Below are 13,272 nucleotides of genomic sequence, written 5' to 3'. Positions count from 1 at the left end.
AAGGATTTCTTCTCCCTGGTCTCCACCCTTAGCTCACTGCCTGAATGAGGAAGGACAAGGAGAGGATTTGGGATTTGCCTCCATGCCAGAGGGAAGTAGAAGGAGATCCCCCCAATCCATCCCCACCAGGACAGCGTCAGCAGCAGGGTTGTCCTGCAGCCAGGGGTGATGCTGGGCTGGGCGATGGAGGAGAAGAGAGGAGGAAAGAGGTAGTGACTTTCTCCTCACCTGCCTGGGGGTCCTGGGGCATCTTCCTCTTCCTCACAGCCTCCTTCTCCATCTCACCAAGTTTTGAGAACGGGAAATCCTGGTTTGGAGGAAAATAGGTATGAGTGCCTTTGGTTGTGGGTTCCTCCTGCCCAAGTCCATCTCTAGAAGTCAACGGGTGTTTTGTGTCTAGAAAATGCTCCTAAAATCAAAAGTGAGTCCAGAAAAAGCCTCTCAGGAGTTCCCCCTTTCCAGTCTCCTGTCTTTGGGGTTCTGGGGTTCCGCCTTCTCAAAGCTGCTGGGGCTCCAGTGAGTCCTGGGGATGCCCCTTCTCCTGGGTCCAGCTTAGGGATGCTGTGGGGTTTCAGTGCTCCCAGGGATCCCTTCTTCCCTGATTGTGCTTTGGCTCCCAGAGCTTCCAGGATCTCCCTCTTCAGGCTCCCCCCACTCCAGGCACTCGGGGCTTCCCCCTTTCCCCATCACCCATTTCAGTGCCACAGTGTCCCACCCCTGCCTCATCTCCAGCCTCCCCCACCCCTCCAGGCTGCCAGGGGTCTCCCAGCTTGGTATTGCCCCTCTCTGCTCTCTCCACTCTGGGAGTCCTGCGTTCAACCCCCCTGGCTCTCTCAGAGATCCCCAAAACCAATGGCCTGTCCTGGCAATACCAGGAAATTCCCACATGGACTGTTGCGGTTTAGAGGATGTTGCAGCAGACTTTACCCTAGAGCTTCTCTACCCAGCCCAGTTCAGCGCCTCAGTGCTCCAAACCCTCTGTCCCAGGGCTGGACACTGCGCTCTCACCGGCCGGGGAGCCATAAGGCTAACTCTGGTTCGTCTGCTTCCACAACCGGCGATGATAAAGGAGGCGAGGAGGGTCTATGCGTTGTGTCCATGGAAGATGTTTATTCACATGGTGCAGCAGAGGCCAATGACCTCCCCGAGGCAGAGATGCCTCGAGGGCGAAGGCCTCACATGCTCAGAACATGTGGAGCATAGACATGTGCTGTATAGACACACGTGGAGCATAGACAGCAAGATGGCGGAGGGTAAGGGGTTTTATAGGGAAACAGAGAGGGGCAGGGACAGCACACAGGCCCAGTGACCTCTGGGTACAGGGGAGGTACAGGGGCGGAGTTAGGGTACAGGAACCAATAGGAGAAACCCGAGGGAGTGGCCAGGGCCACGTGGGGTTAGAGTACAGGAACCAATAGGGAAAACTGGGGGTGTGGCTAGGACTATGTGGAGTAGGGAAGGCAGGACAATAGGTGACAAGTACAGTCGTTAAGAAAGGGGTATGGGGAACTTGCAGCCGTTATCACAATAATGAACCACCCCCAATATTCCCCACAAAAGGTGCATTTACAACTCAGCTTTGGAGTCCTACAAGATCCAAACATCCCCTTTGGCCCAAAAAATCCCTGCCAGGGACATGCAAAGATATCTGGGGCTCAGTTTCTAAATCTGTGAGTTCCAAACACACCTCCAAAAAAACAGATCCCTCCTGAAGACCCCCCCGATAGCTGTGGGGTGAGCGCCCCTTCCCTGGTCACCTGCGGAATGCAGGGGGGGCAATGATCCCAGAGCCAGGGGTGCTGCAGACACAGTGGGTGGGGAAAACTCATGGTTCTCCTGATCCTCCTTTTCTTGCTCCTCCTCCTCTCTCCCTCCTCTTCCTCCCACTCCTCCTCTGCTCCCACTCCAAAACCCCCTTCCCCACTCTCCTCTGCCCCATGGCTGCTGCAGCACAAGCTGCTGGGTGGGGGGAGCCCCCCAATCAGCTCCAGGGATGGACAGGGGGCTTAGGGACCCCCAGTGCAGATCCACCTCCCCCAGAGCCCCAGGGAATTGCTCCGGGGATCGAGTGCTGGGGGACAGGGTTGGACCCCCATGGAACTGCCCTGCTTCCATCCCAACCCCACCCTTCCCTCCCCTCTCCTACCCGTTCCCATCTTTCTCCCAATCCACAGACCCCTCCCGACTCCATTTGGGTGTCCCATCCCCCTCCCGCTCTCTTTGGGGGTCCCAGCCCCCTCTTTTCCCTTGCTCTTCTGCCCCTTCTCCATTGTCCCCTCGATCCCCAACCCCCCTTCCATGTGCTTGGTTTTGCGGGTTCCAGGCCCTCCTGCCCAGTCCGGGGGTCCCAATCCCCATTTTGCTCCATTTGGGCTCCCAGCCCCGCTTCTCACCGCGCCCCCCGCTCACCCCGCGGCCGGGGGGACTCCCAGCGCCACCAGCGCCACCAGTAGGGCCCCAGCTGCCCCCACATGCTCTTCCTATGCCCCGTGCTGGTTTTGCAGGTGCCCAGAGCCCCCAAGCAGCCCAAAGCGCTCTGCCCTGGGGGGTCCCCAAAGCAGCCCCGCCCCACGCGGCACTGGCAGCACCAGTCTGGAGCAGTGCGCAGTGCGGGCGGGCGGCATCAGCCGTGCCGGGTAGGGCCGGGCAATGCCCGCAGGGCTCCCCCCGCACTCGGCCCCCAGTTGCTGGGACAGCTTCATCACCCCCAACCTTCAGCTGCCTCATCCCGGCCCCATCATACCCATCCCCCTCCCCCAGACTTCATCCCACACCCCAATCCACATCCCACCCTTCCCTTCCCTTCCCTTCCCATCCCATTTCATTTCTCTTGGCAGCTGCCACCAGGATCTCCCCAAAACCAGCGTGCCGGAAACTCCCCAATGTTCCCCCTAGGGGCATTTGCGACTCACATTTGGAGTCCTGCAAGATCCAAACATCCTCCCCCTCCCCTTCCCCCACAAAAAAAAAAAACCCAAAACAAAAAACCCTCCCTGGTGTGGCAGGACAACCCCCCTCCCCCTCTTGTTCTTCCCTGATCGGCAGCCGGAGATGGATGGCTCAGATTAAGTTGATAGCTTAATCTGGGCTATCTAGTACTAGCGCCTAGAAGTCAAGGTGAGACACTGAGAGAATGTGAAAAATTTTTAAGTGACCATAAATCCACACTCTTTTCCCTATAAAAACACCACGAAATCTCAGAAAGGTAGAAGCTTTCTACATGGACATTGGAGCGTGAAGTAAAGTCTTCTCCCCTGAGCTTGGACACAAGCTCTGTGGTTACTTCTCGCAGCATTGGGTGAGGAAGTCTAATGCATCCCTATTGGAAAATGGTTAGCAGAACGAGGCCATATTGGCGAGGTGTGCATGCAGAAGAAGATGTAGCATGCACAAACTAGCTATTGTTTTAAGCTCTGAAGATGCTATTGTTTCTAACTCTAAGATGCTATCGTACATAACTTTGAGATATTCTTCTCAAGAGATAGAAAGGAAAAGAGAACTAGAATTGTATCTAATATAGACGAAATAAGCAAAATAGAGAAAGAATCACACAGTAATTCAGCTTATGCTGGCAAAACTTCAGCTGATTCAAGTGAAACACGCCTAAAGACAACAGCAAATTAAAAAGCTAAGATAGATGTGCACATAGACCAAACAGCCAATTATAAGTGCCAGTTTGTCATGTGAATCTGTACCTGTTTTCTATAATAATGCCTGTCTTAGAAGAAATAAATGGAATAACACCATTATCTCTGTGAGAGTGTGTGTTATGTCCCGGCAACTTCTCTGACATTTTGGCGTCCAAGAACAGGGACAGACCGGTACTTCGAGTTCAAGAGCTGAAGCTGCGAGAAGATCGAATCAGTCAAGCAGTGGAAGCTGGGAGGAGGTCGCAGACGTGAAGAAACGGCTGAAGACTGAATTGAAGTCCGAGCCACAAAACGGCTGAAGACTGAATTAAAGTCCAAGCCAGGTGAGGAGGGTCGCTACCTCTTCCTCTGCGCGGGGGTCGCAGGCAATGGATTTAGAACTTGCCGCAGCACAGAATTCACTCCTTAATATCCTTGATAATAGAGGTAAAGGAGTGAAAGAGAAAAATTTAGATAAACTTATTTCCTACATTAGGAAGAAAAACTATTTTGGCTCACCCCCTCTACTTTTCGCTGTGCCAGAATGCCAAGAGGTGGGAGATTTTTTATGCAACCAAACGATACAGAACAAGAGGAGAAAAGATCTAACAGCTAGGAGAGCGACTTGGCACTCTCTAATCAACACTTTAAAAGCTATGAAGACAGAGACCCGTGTAGCTACCGTGGCAGTGCAAGCTTTCTCCGTTCCCGCTGGCCGCACTCCAACAGATAACACCCCCTTTGCTCCTCTGCCGCTGAAAGAGTCCAGAGAAGAAACAAAAGCTTTTTTATTTGAAAAGTTTCAAGTGATGAAAAAGCAAAAAGCAGAGTCCAGCTTGACTGTCTCTGAATTACACAGAAAGTATGAAAAATCTAACCTGAGAGGTCCGCTCAAAAGGGAGTCTGCTACAGGACAGAATCCAGAGATAAGTGCAGAAATTTCTCCAATCGTGAGCTCCAGTCAAATCATACAAAACACGGAAGTCACAGAAGGCACCCAATGTCCATGCCTCCTTTCGTCACCTTAATCACCCACATGGGCAGCAATCCCAGAAACACAGCCCTTGCCCAGTGAGGAAAAAAAGCAGCTCTGATGAAAAAGAAACAGAGCTGGCAAACAATATTACTCTGCAAAAGACAGCCACCAAAAGCCAGAAAAAACTCAAGAATCCTATAGAAGAACTGAGAACTCAATTGCAACAAGTGATGAAACACTTGAAACAGCAAAGAAACAACACAATTGCCCAGTACAACCAACGACTAGCCCCTCAGAGTCACAACAAATATCGCAGCATGTAAGAACAGCCATAAATGCAGCCCAACTACAGCAGTGCGTTTTCCAGCCCCCTGCCCCCCAGAAGCTGCCAGGAGACGAGACAGCAATGAGTCCGGAGCAAATCCTGCTTGGGTGTGTTAAGTGCCTTCCCCCCCAGACACTTTGGGCTGCTCAGCTTGGCGTGGGGCCAAAGAGAAGAGTGGGGCTAGCTCTGCCGCTTTTTCCTCTTCGCTTTCCCCCGCCCAGCCCTCCCCACCGTCTGGTGACGGGAGAGCAGGCGAGCACTAGCTGCGCCCCGGAAAACCCTGTCAAAACTTCACAAGTCAATTTGTGAATGTATTTTCAAAGTGCTTTTTTTAATTAGTATAACTGAGTTGTCTTTTAAACTTGTTTTCAGCTTTTCAGAATAAGAAAGCCTTGTAGCAAAATAATTGTCCTAATGAGTGATAACACCTTAATTGATAAAACCGTGAACAAGAGCTAAATTCCCTGCAAAAGCAGTTTTAAAAGTGTTTATTTTAAGTATACCTCTAATGTTCATAGAGTCTTAGCCAGATATAAACTGTTCAAGTCAGTTTAACTTTTCCCAATGCATTTTATCTCAACTCTACAAAATTAGTATATAAATCACAACAAAATGCCTTATTTGTAGCCTTATTGTAGACAAACCTCAGTTTCTCTCTTTTTAAAACCTTTACAAAATTTAAAAACTTTTCTTCTGCCTGTGAAATAGCTCGCAAAGCTGCTTTGGCATATGCCCAGCTAAGTGTTTAGAAGATATCTGAAGCTACAGCTCTGACCTTGGCATGCCTAAAACTACTCAGTATAAAGCAAATAGTACAAATATAATTGCAGGCAGCCTTTATTTTGGTTTACAGACAAGCTCTATGTTGTATCCTTACTCAACATAGATTCAAATAGCCCTAATACATTCAGTAAAGTGAATATTAACTGAACAAAATATAGAGCTGTAGCAATTAACTTTACAGCCTGATGTAAAACATCAAATGAATTACCATGTGTTTACCACACTTTTCTGACCCTTCCAGTTAATCCTACAGAAATTTAACCCTCTGAAATTCTCTGTTGCTGCTATCTTGTCTATAGCTCAGTTACTTCTTTGTATATTGTTCATTTATGTTTAATTGCTAGATGATAAATCTTCAGTAGTTTTCTTGTAATGATAGAGTCAAAATGAGTTAAACTCTACTTTATGTAAAACTTCAATACTCTCAAGCTTGAATCTAGCCTTCATAAATTTAAAGCTCAAAAGATGCAGAGGCGTTCAAAGTAACTACCTCACTAAATTTAAGGAAATGTTTGGTTTGTTGCTTTTTTTATTATTCACAAGTATAACTAAAAACAATGTCTGTGTGCATATGAGTGTGACAGTACTGCAGCAAACATACTAAGAGTGCTGTTTTAACTTTTTAAGCATTTTAAATTTGTAAGTTAAGTCTTTAGATAACGTTCTACCCAATACTTCCAGAGGAACAGAAGTTTTATTCTGTATTGAAAGCAAAGCTCCAAAAGTTTTGAAACATAAATACCTACACCTGAAACCAACAAAAAGAAGTTTTACTATCTTCTCCCCTGTGTCCTGTGTTTATGTCTGTGGACTCACAATTACTTAAAAACAAACATTTACTATAAATAGCAAAAAATAACCTAAAGCACAGAAAAATTCTGTTCTGCCTAAAGACGTTTTGTGCTGTGTTATAGTGAATATTTTAAACTACCTCTCAAGTGCCATTAAAGGTAAGTTTTGTTAAGTTAAATAAGTTTAAGTTTTATTAAACATACGTTATGTTATGTTTCAGTCAAGTTTAAGCAGTGTTAATTTTAAATTCCATTACGTTTGAGTTCAATTATAGTCAAGTCTATTAAGTGTTGCCCAATTTACTATTTATTAATTTTTAAGTTCCAATAATTTTATCTTCTGTTAAGTTCTATTAAGATTGAATTCTGTTCACTTTCAGTAATGTTAACTTTAAGTTTTGACAAATTTGTTTTTGTTATAATGCCTGATGGGTTTTTTGTCCTCTTTCCATTATACTTTTACACTCTTTTTATATATCCTTTTACCCTTCCCCATTCCTGTACTTTGTACTCCCTGTATCTCAACCCTATAACCCTTGTACCCTTGCCCTGCTCAGAATTCTTTGGGGAAGACGAAACATCCCCACAATCTCAAAAGCATGAAGCACCAACCTTGAACAGGGCCCCCATCACTGAGACATGTTTTGTAAACTAAGTGTAACCTTTTTGGGGGGAGGTAATTTCAATAAGGGGGCAATTACTTCATTTGTTAGACTTCTCATTGGAGACTTTTAAATAAGTATGCTTATCTAGGGGGTCCATAAATTGTATACGGGGGATATCGTCAGGGCTCGAGTCATCGTGGTACACCTGGAATCCTATTAAACCAAGGTAATACCTTTTACCTATACTGCGTAACTGTGTCTCAAATTTTTATCAGCATTTAAGGCATCAGTTATGTTATGCTCATTTAAAGAACACAGGTTTTCTACTGTGAAGATAAATTGAAGACTTAAGACAGAAACCTTCCTGATAAAAATTTAACCATGTGAACACACAATCTGTAAAATCCTTGCTGTCGTCAAAAATTCTGTAGATCCAATTATTCTACATTTGTTAGTTTATCCGACTATTCATAACAATCTTTGCAGTTTTATCTTCCATAAGCAGCACAAAAAAAAGAGTGAAAATTTCAAATGATGTTGCACGTGCAAAATTTCAGTTATTTATAATTTGTTTATAGTACCATTGATTATTTAGTTGAAGTTAAATAATAATGCCATCTACTTTGAAATGTTTCACATTATCTTCTGTTGTTGTCTACAAATACTGTATAATTTTAAAAATTTTTCCTAATTGTTATTAATAGAAGCCTGTTTGAAGAATGTTCATGGGAAACCCTCCCAGTTAAGGCCTAGGCTCTGGCCAAGCCTTAGTCCTAACTGGTTGAGAAGTATGCCACCAAACCCAGGTGTTTCTGCACCAAAAATGTAATCGAGTCACCTTGACTCGCTAATTTAGACTTGTAAAAGCTAGACCCTCTTCCAGGTAAACTTGAAATCCTTGCCCGGGAAAGGTTCTCCAAGCCCTGCCTGTGGAATGAAGTTCCCCAGCAATTGCAGTCCCTGGGTGATAGCAGAGTAGTTAAACAATTGATGATGTGTTTTCTTAATTAAGCTTATTGTTTCATTCCATGTATTGTTACACCTTTGTGTCATTTTCATCTTCTTATAGAAAGAAACACATCTTGCCAAAAACAAAAAGGGGGGAGTATAACCCCTCAAGCAATTAGACAATGCAATATTTACGCTAAAATTTTATGTATAGGAAAATGTAATTTCACTTTTTAGAACAGTTATTGTTACTGTATTGACGATTCTAGATGTTCTTGTTAAGGTCATTATGTGAATTCACTAACCTTAGCTTGCCTAATTTCTGTTGTTGTAGCATAGATTCCAGTGCAGCCCAAACCAAATTTGTGGGTCACTCTAGCCAACTTGACAGGGCAAAACGCAATTTGTCTCTCTCTTTCGTCACCATACAATCCCTTTTCTACCTGTTTAATTGGTGTGCCTTTAGACAATTGGCATGTCCTTCTCATGTTCCTACTTGCAATCAAAAGAATCTTAGTAGCACAGTAGGCAATTGGGACAAATGGATTCCTTTTCTTCCTATAGCCCCAAACGAGTCTCAAAAATTAGAGTTATTAAGAGCTGTACGAATAGATGCTTGTGTGACCTTTAACTGGAAAAGCAAGCAAGCCAAGCTAAAAGATACAGTGAGAAGTATAAACTCTAGCCTGACAATATACAGAAACGCCAGTTTGTGGTGCCAATATGCTTCTACTAAATTATCTGTGTCCACAAACTATCCTATATCGTTCCCAACAAGAATGTTCCTAATTTGCAGAGACCGCGCATGGCCTGGCATTCCTTCCAAATTACGAGGTGGACCTTGTTCCCTAGGGAGATTGACATTGCTGACCGCCAACACTTCAATGATACTAAATAAGACCCAACAACATTGTCGCACAAAACGAATGGCTCATGCTTTTTCCCCTGACTGTAAATCAAATGTCAAATTCTGGTCCCCTAGAGCCATCATAACTGCTTCCATTTTAGCGCCAGGAGTGGCTTCTGCTAAAGCCTTAGCTCAGCTAAACAAATTAGGATGCTAGTTAGCTAAACAAACTAATGCTACTTCTCAAGCCATTTCAGAATTGTTGCTTGACGTTGACTCAGTTAGACATGCTACCCTTCAAAATAGAGCTGCGATAGATTTTCTCTTATTAGCCCAAGGCCATGGCTGTGAAGAATTTGATAGAATGTGCTGCATAAATCTTTCTGATCACTCGAAGTCCATTCACCGGCAACTTGCCAAACGGCAACACCTTTCAAAGCAACTGCAAGTGGCCGATGACCTAGGACTTGCTGGGTGGCTGAAAGGTTGGGGAATTACTAGATGGTTCAAAGATTTATTTCAAGCAGCTGTACTCATTTTAATTGTAATTTTGCTATTTTTGACAATTTTACCACGCATAGTGCAATGTTTGCAGCAGATGTTAATGAGAACAATCAATCAAACCTGGCTTGTGCAAAAAAAAAAAGGGGGGAATTGTTGGAAAATGGTTAGCAGAACGAGGCCATATTGGCGAGGTGTGTGTGCAGAAGAAGATGCAGCATGCACAAACCAGCTATTGTTCTAAACTCTGAAGATGCTATTGTTCCTAACTCTAAGATGCTATCGTACATAACTTTGAGATGTTCTTCCCAAGAGATAGAGAGGAAAAGAGAACTAGAATTGTATCCCATGTAGAGGAAATAAGCAAAATAGAGAAAGAATCACACAGTCAGTAATTCAGCTTATGCTGGCAAAACTTTAGCTGATTCAAGTGAAACGTGCCTTAAGACCGCAGCAAATCAAAAAGCTAAGATAGATGTGCGCATAGACCAAACAGCTAATCATAAGTGCCAGTTTGTCGCGTGAATCTGTACCTGTTTTCTATAATAATGCCTGTCTTAGAAGAAATAAATGGAATAACACCATTATCTCTGTGAGAGTGTGTGTTATGTCCCGGCGACCTCTCCGACACATCCCAGCTCCAAAATTGGATTTGGTAAAATCATTGGTTTCCTAAATTGTATTATTCTGGCTAACTTACAGGTACCTCTCTTAACTTGCATTATAGTTCAAGCAAGCATTTCTTAACTTGCATTTTTGAGCTACTTTTATAGTTCAAGCAAGCATTTACCCCATAATTGCATTTTAGCTATTATAGTGCTGCAATTATGCATTCGTTGTGTGTCTATGTGTGTCAATCTGTTCTATGTTTGTATGTTTGTTATTTTCTGTATCTAATAAATGGTATTTTTAGACTAATCGGCCAAATATCAAAGATCCTTGCGAACAGCACTGAGTCTTGGGGAGTTAGCTACTCTAAAGCCTGGCAAACTGCAGAAACCCATAAAGCTTCTGTCTCCTATGCAAGACACCTGGATCAACCAGAGATATTTGGGGCTCAGTGCTGGAGTCCTACAAGGTCCAAAAATCCACCCAACCTCCCAAAACTAACCCCACGCGCAGCCCAAAATATTTGGCGCACCTCCCTTTGCCCGCTCACCCGCGGGATGCCCCGGCAGGGGCGATGGTCCCAGGGCTGAGGGTTGCAGACACAAAGAGCGATGGATGCACATGGGGATTCCTTCTGCTTCTCATGCTGCTCCTCCTCTATCCCTCCTCTTCCATCCGCTTCTCCCCCTTTATCTCTCCTCTTCCTCCCGCTCCCCCTTTTCCATCCCTCCTTGCCACCCACTCTTCATCCTACTCTGTCCCTCCTCCTCCTCCTCTCCTGCCAGTTTGTCCTCCTGCTGTTCTTCCTCCTGTTCTTTGGGACTCCCATCCTGGCTTTGTCTGCCATCAGCCCTGGGTCCATCCCGTGCTCAGCAGAGCATCCTGTGCTCTGCTGCACTCTCCGCTCTGCCAGCACTCTCTGATCCTTCAGGAAGGATTTGGGATTTATGCCAGGCACAGACACTGAACCTCACCCCAAACTGCCCCGGTTCCATTGCTGTCCCTTCAGTGCTGTCCCAGGGGAAGCAGGGACACAAACGAAGCCAAGTGCAGCCCAGCTGCCCGTGCTGATCCAGACTCTTATAAATTAGGTCTCAAAAAGCCAATCAGAGACGTGGATCTAATTTAAAAAATTTATTAATTAAAAAGCAAGCAGGTATCAGCCAAACAGCGCTGGGCAGCCGGGTGAGTCTCCTGCTGCACCCACGGCACCGCACCCCCAAGGATACATACAGCTGCTTTTATACAGTTTATATTTCTTGGTTGTTTGTGATTGGCCGTTGAGATGTCCGGGTCTGCGCAGTCTGCGTTGTGCTGTTGCTAGGTGACTCCTTATTGCCAGGGCCGAAAGCTCTTCGCCTTCCCTGTAGGGGGCTGTACAAACTTGTTGCTTGATATATGCTTGCAGGCATAACAGTTATGAAAAGGCTAAATGTGCTCTTAGCTTCATGCAAAGAGAACTATCCCAACAAACCAAAAAAGAACTTCCTCAGGGAGAACCATCCCAAGTTAAAAAGCCCCCTGCTCTCTTCAACGATTCATGAACTATACTTCATGTAATTCATCACACAGACGAGCCCCAGGGACAAGGTCCTGCAGAGCCACATGGAGCCCTCGGCTCCTGGCTGGGAACGGCTTGTGTTGTGGCTGCCCCAGCGGCCAGAGCGAGTCCTGAAGCTCCCCCAGCTCCTGCAGCAGGACCCAGGTTCCACCTTCTCTGCCAGGCCCTGGCCAGGGGCCAGCACATCCACTGGCTCCATGCAAAGGGGGAAGACAAGAAGAATGGATTGGATGCAGCCACCAAGTTCCTTGAGCAAATTTTTCAGGAACATCCAGACCTGACCTGACGTTTGTAAAGCTGCAGCTGGCAGAGTTCTGTGGTGCAAGAGACCCAGCATAGGAAGAGAAGACTTAGAAGGCGCTGCAGGAGAAACACCCTGAGCCTCAAAGGCCTGGAATTTCTGCTGGAGAAAGTTCTTCCAGAAGCTGTGGCAGGAAGGAGTGACCCTGAGCAGGGCAGGTGCTGCTGCTGAGAGGTGCTCTGTGGGTCACGGCTGCTGCCAGCTCCAGGTCAGCCTGGGGACAGCTCTGGAGGACAATTCCCAAAGAAGGTGAGCCAGGGATTACTGTGAAGATAAGGAGCTTTCCTGAGACTGCTTCAATTTCCTACTCAGAGTAGGATGGGGAGGTTGGGGAATGAGAGAAGTAGAAAAGGAGTAATGTTTGAGCATTTACTGCAAGTCCTGATGTGTACCTTTGGGTGCTCAGTGTGTCTGCTGGGAGCCTCCTGACGGGCCTTCAGCCACTGCTCAGCCCATGGACAGCAGCAGCAGCACCTTTGCAGGGCCCAGCAGGGCTCTTGCGAGCTGCCCTTGCCCACCTGCACACAGAGCCTCCCCCAGGCAGGGCCCTGCAGACAGGCAGGTTTCTGTAGGGCCGGGCAAGTGCACAGAGGGTGGGATGGGCTCTGTGAGCATTGACAGGGACAAGGCTCCTCTCAGGAGGAAAATGTGCAAGCACAGGGAGATGATGAGGGAAGGTGAGGGAGCTGAACAGAGCAATGCTGTGGGCAGGAGGGCACTGTTGGTGTGTGGGAGGTGCCGTGCACAGCTGGGAACAGGGAACACTGTCCTGAGTGCCAGGCTGTCCCTGCCCTGCCCTCTCAGGCACAGCACCACAACACCTTCCCTTGTTTCTGCACTCCTCTGATTCTGTCACTGTTATCTGGTGCTCTCAGGGAGGCTCTGGGGTTTACAGCAGCTGAGGCGGGCACTGCCCTTGGGATTTCTCCCAGGTAGGTATGTCCATGGGAACGGGGTGTCCAAACCAAACTTCCCTGTGACCTGTGGGGCTGTGGGCAAAGCAGTCCATGGGAAAGGGGAAGGAGCTGAGCCTCCCTCCCTGAGATGCCATCATGAGTACACATGGGGATTTCCTTGCTGTGTCCTTCCAAGCTCTGAGCTTCCCTCCTGGGTGAAAATCTGTGCCAGAGCCTCTTGGAGTTCCCTGAATGTCCCACGGGGAAGTGCAGAGATGCCACAAGTGTGGAAATGCTGTTTGTTAAAAACAGTCTGTTGAAGTTGGCTGTCACAGGTGATAATTAATTGCTGGGAGGGGTTATGATCAAAGCGTGGTTCTAATGGTTGTTGTTGATATTGTCCATTTGTTGAAGGATAATTAGTTTGTTGCACATGGTTGTATTTTTGGGCAGTTGACATTGTATCTGTTGTAAGTTAATGATTGTTACAGTTTAGGTTC

At 46.5% G+C, this 13,272-nt stretch overlaps 2 pseudogenes; one reads left to right on the top strand and one right to left on the bottom strand.

Annotated features, from left to right (window-relative positions):
- LOC146420381 (uncharacterized) overlaps positions 1 to 13,272 on the bottom strand; it is a 33,668-nt pseudogene that overhangs the window by 1,055 nt on the left and 19,341 nt on the right.
- Positions 1,779 to 11,428, top strand: LOC146420383 (uncharacterized; annotated as a pseudogene).

This window comes from Lichenostomus cassidix, unplaced genomic scaffold (assembly GCF_008360975.1).
Source record: "Lichenostomus cassidix isolate B80296 unplaced genomic scaffold, HeHo_3.0 HiC_scaffold_533, whole genome shotgun sequence".
NCBI classification, from domain to species: Eukaryota; Metazoa; Chordata; class Aves; order Passeriformes; family Meliphagidae; genus Lichenostomus; species Lichenostomus cassidix.
This window is presented reverse-complemented; position numbering and strand designations above follow the sequence as displayed.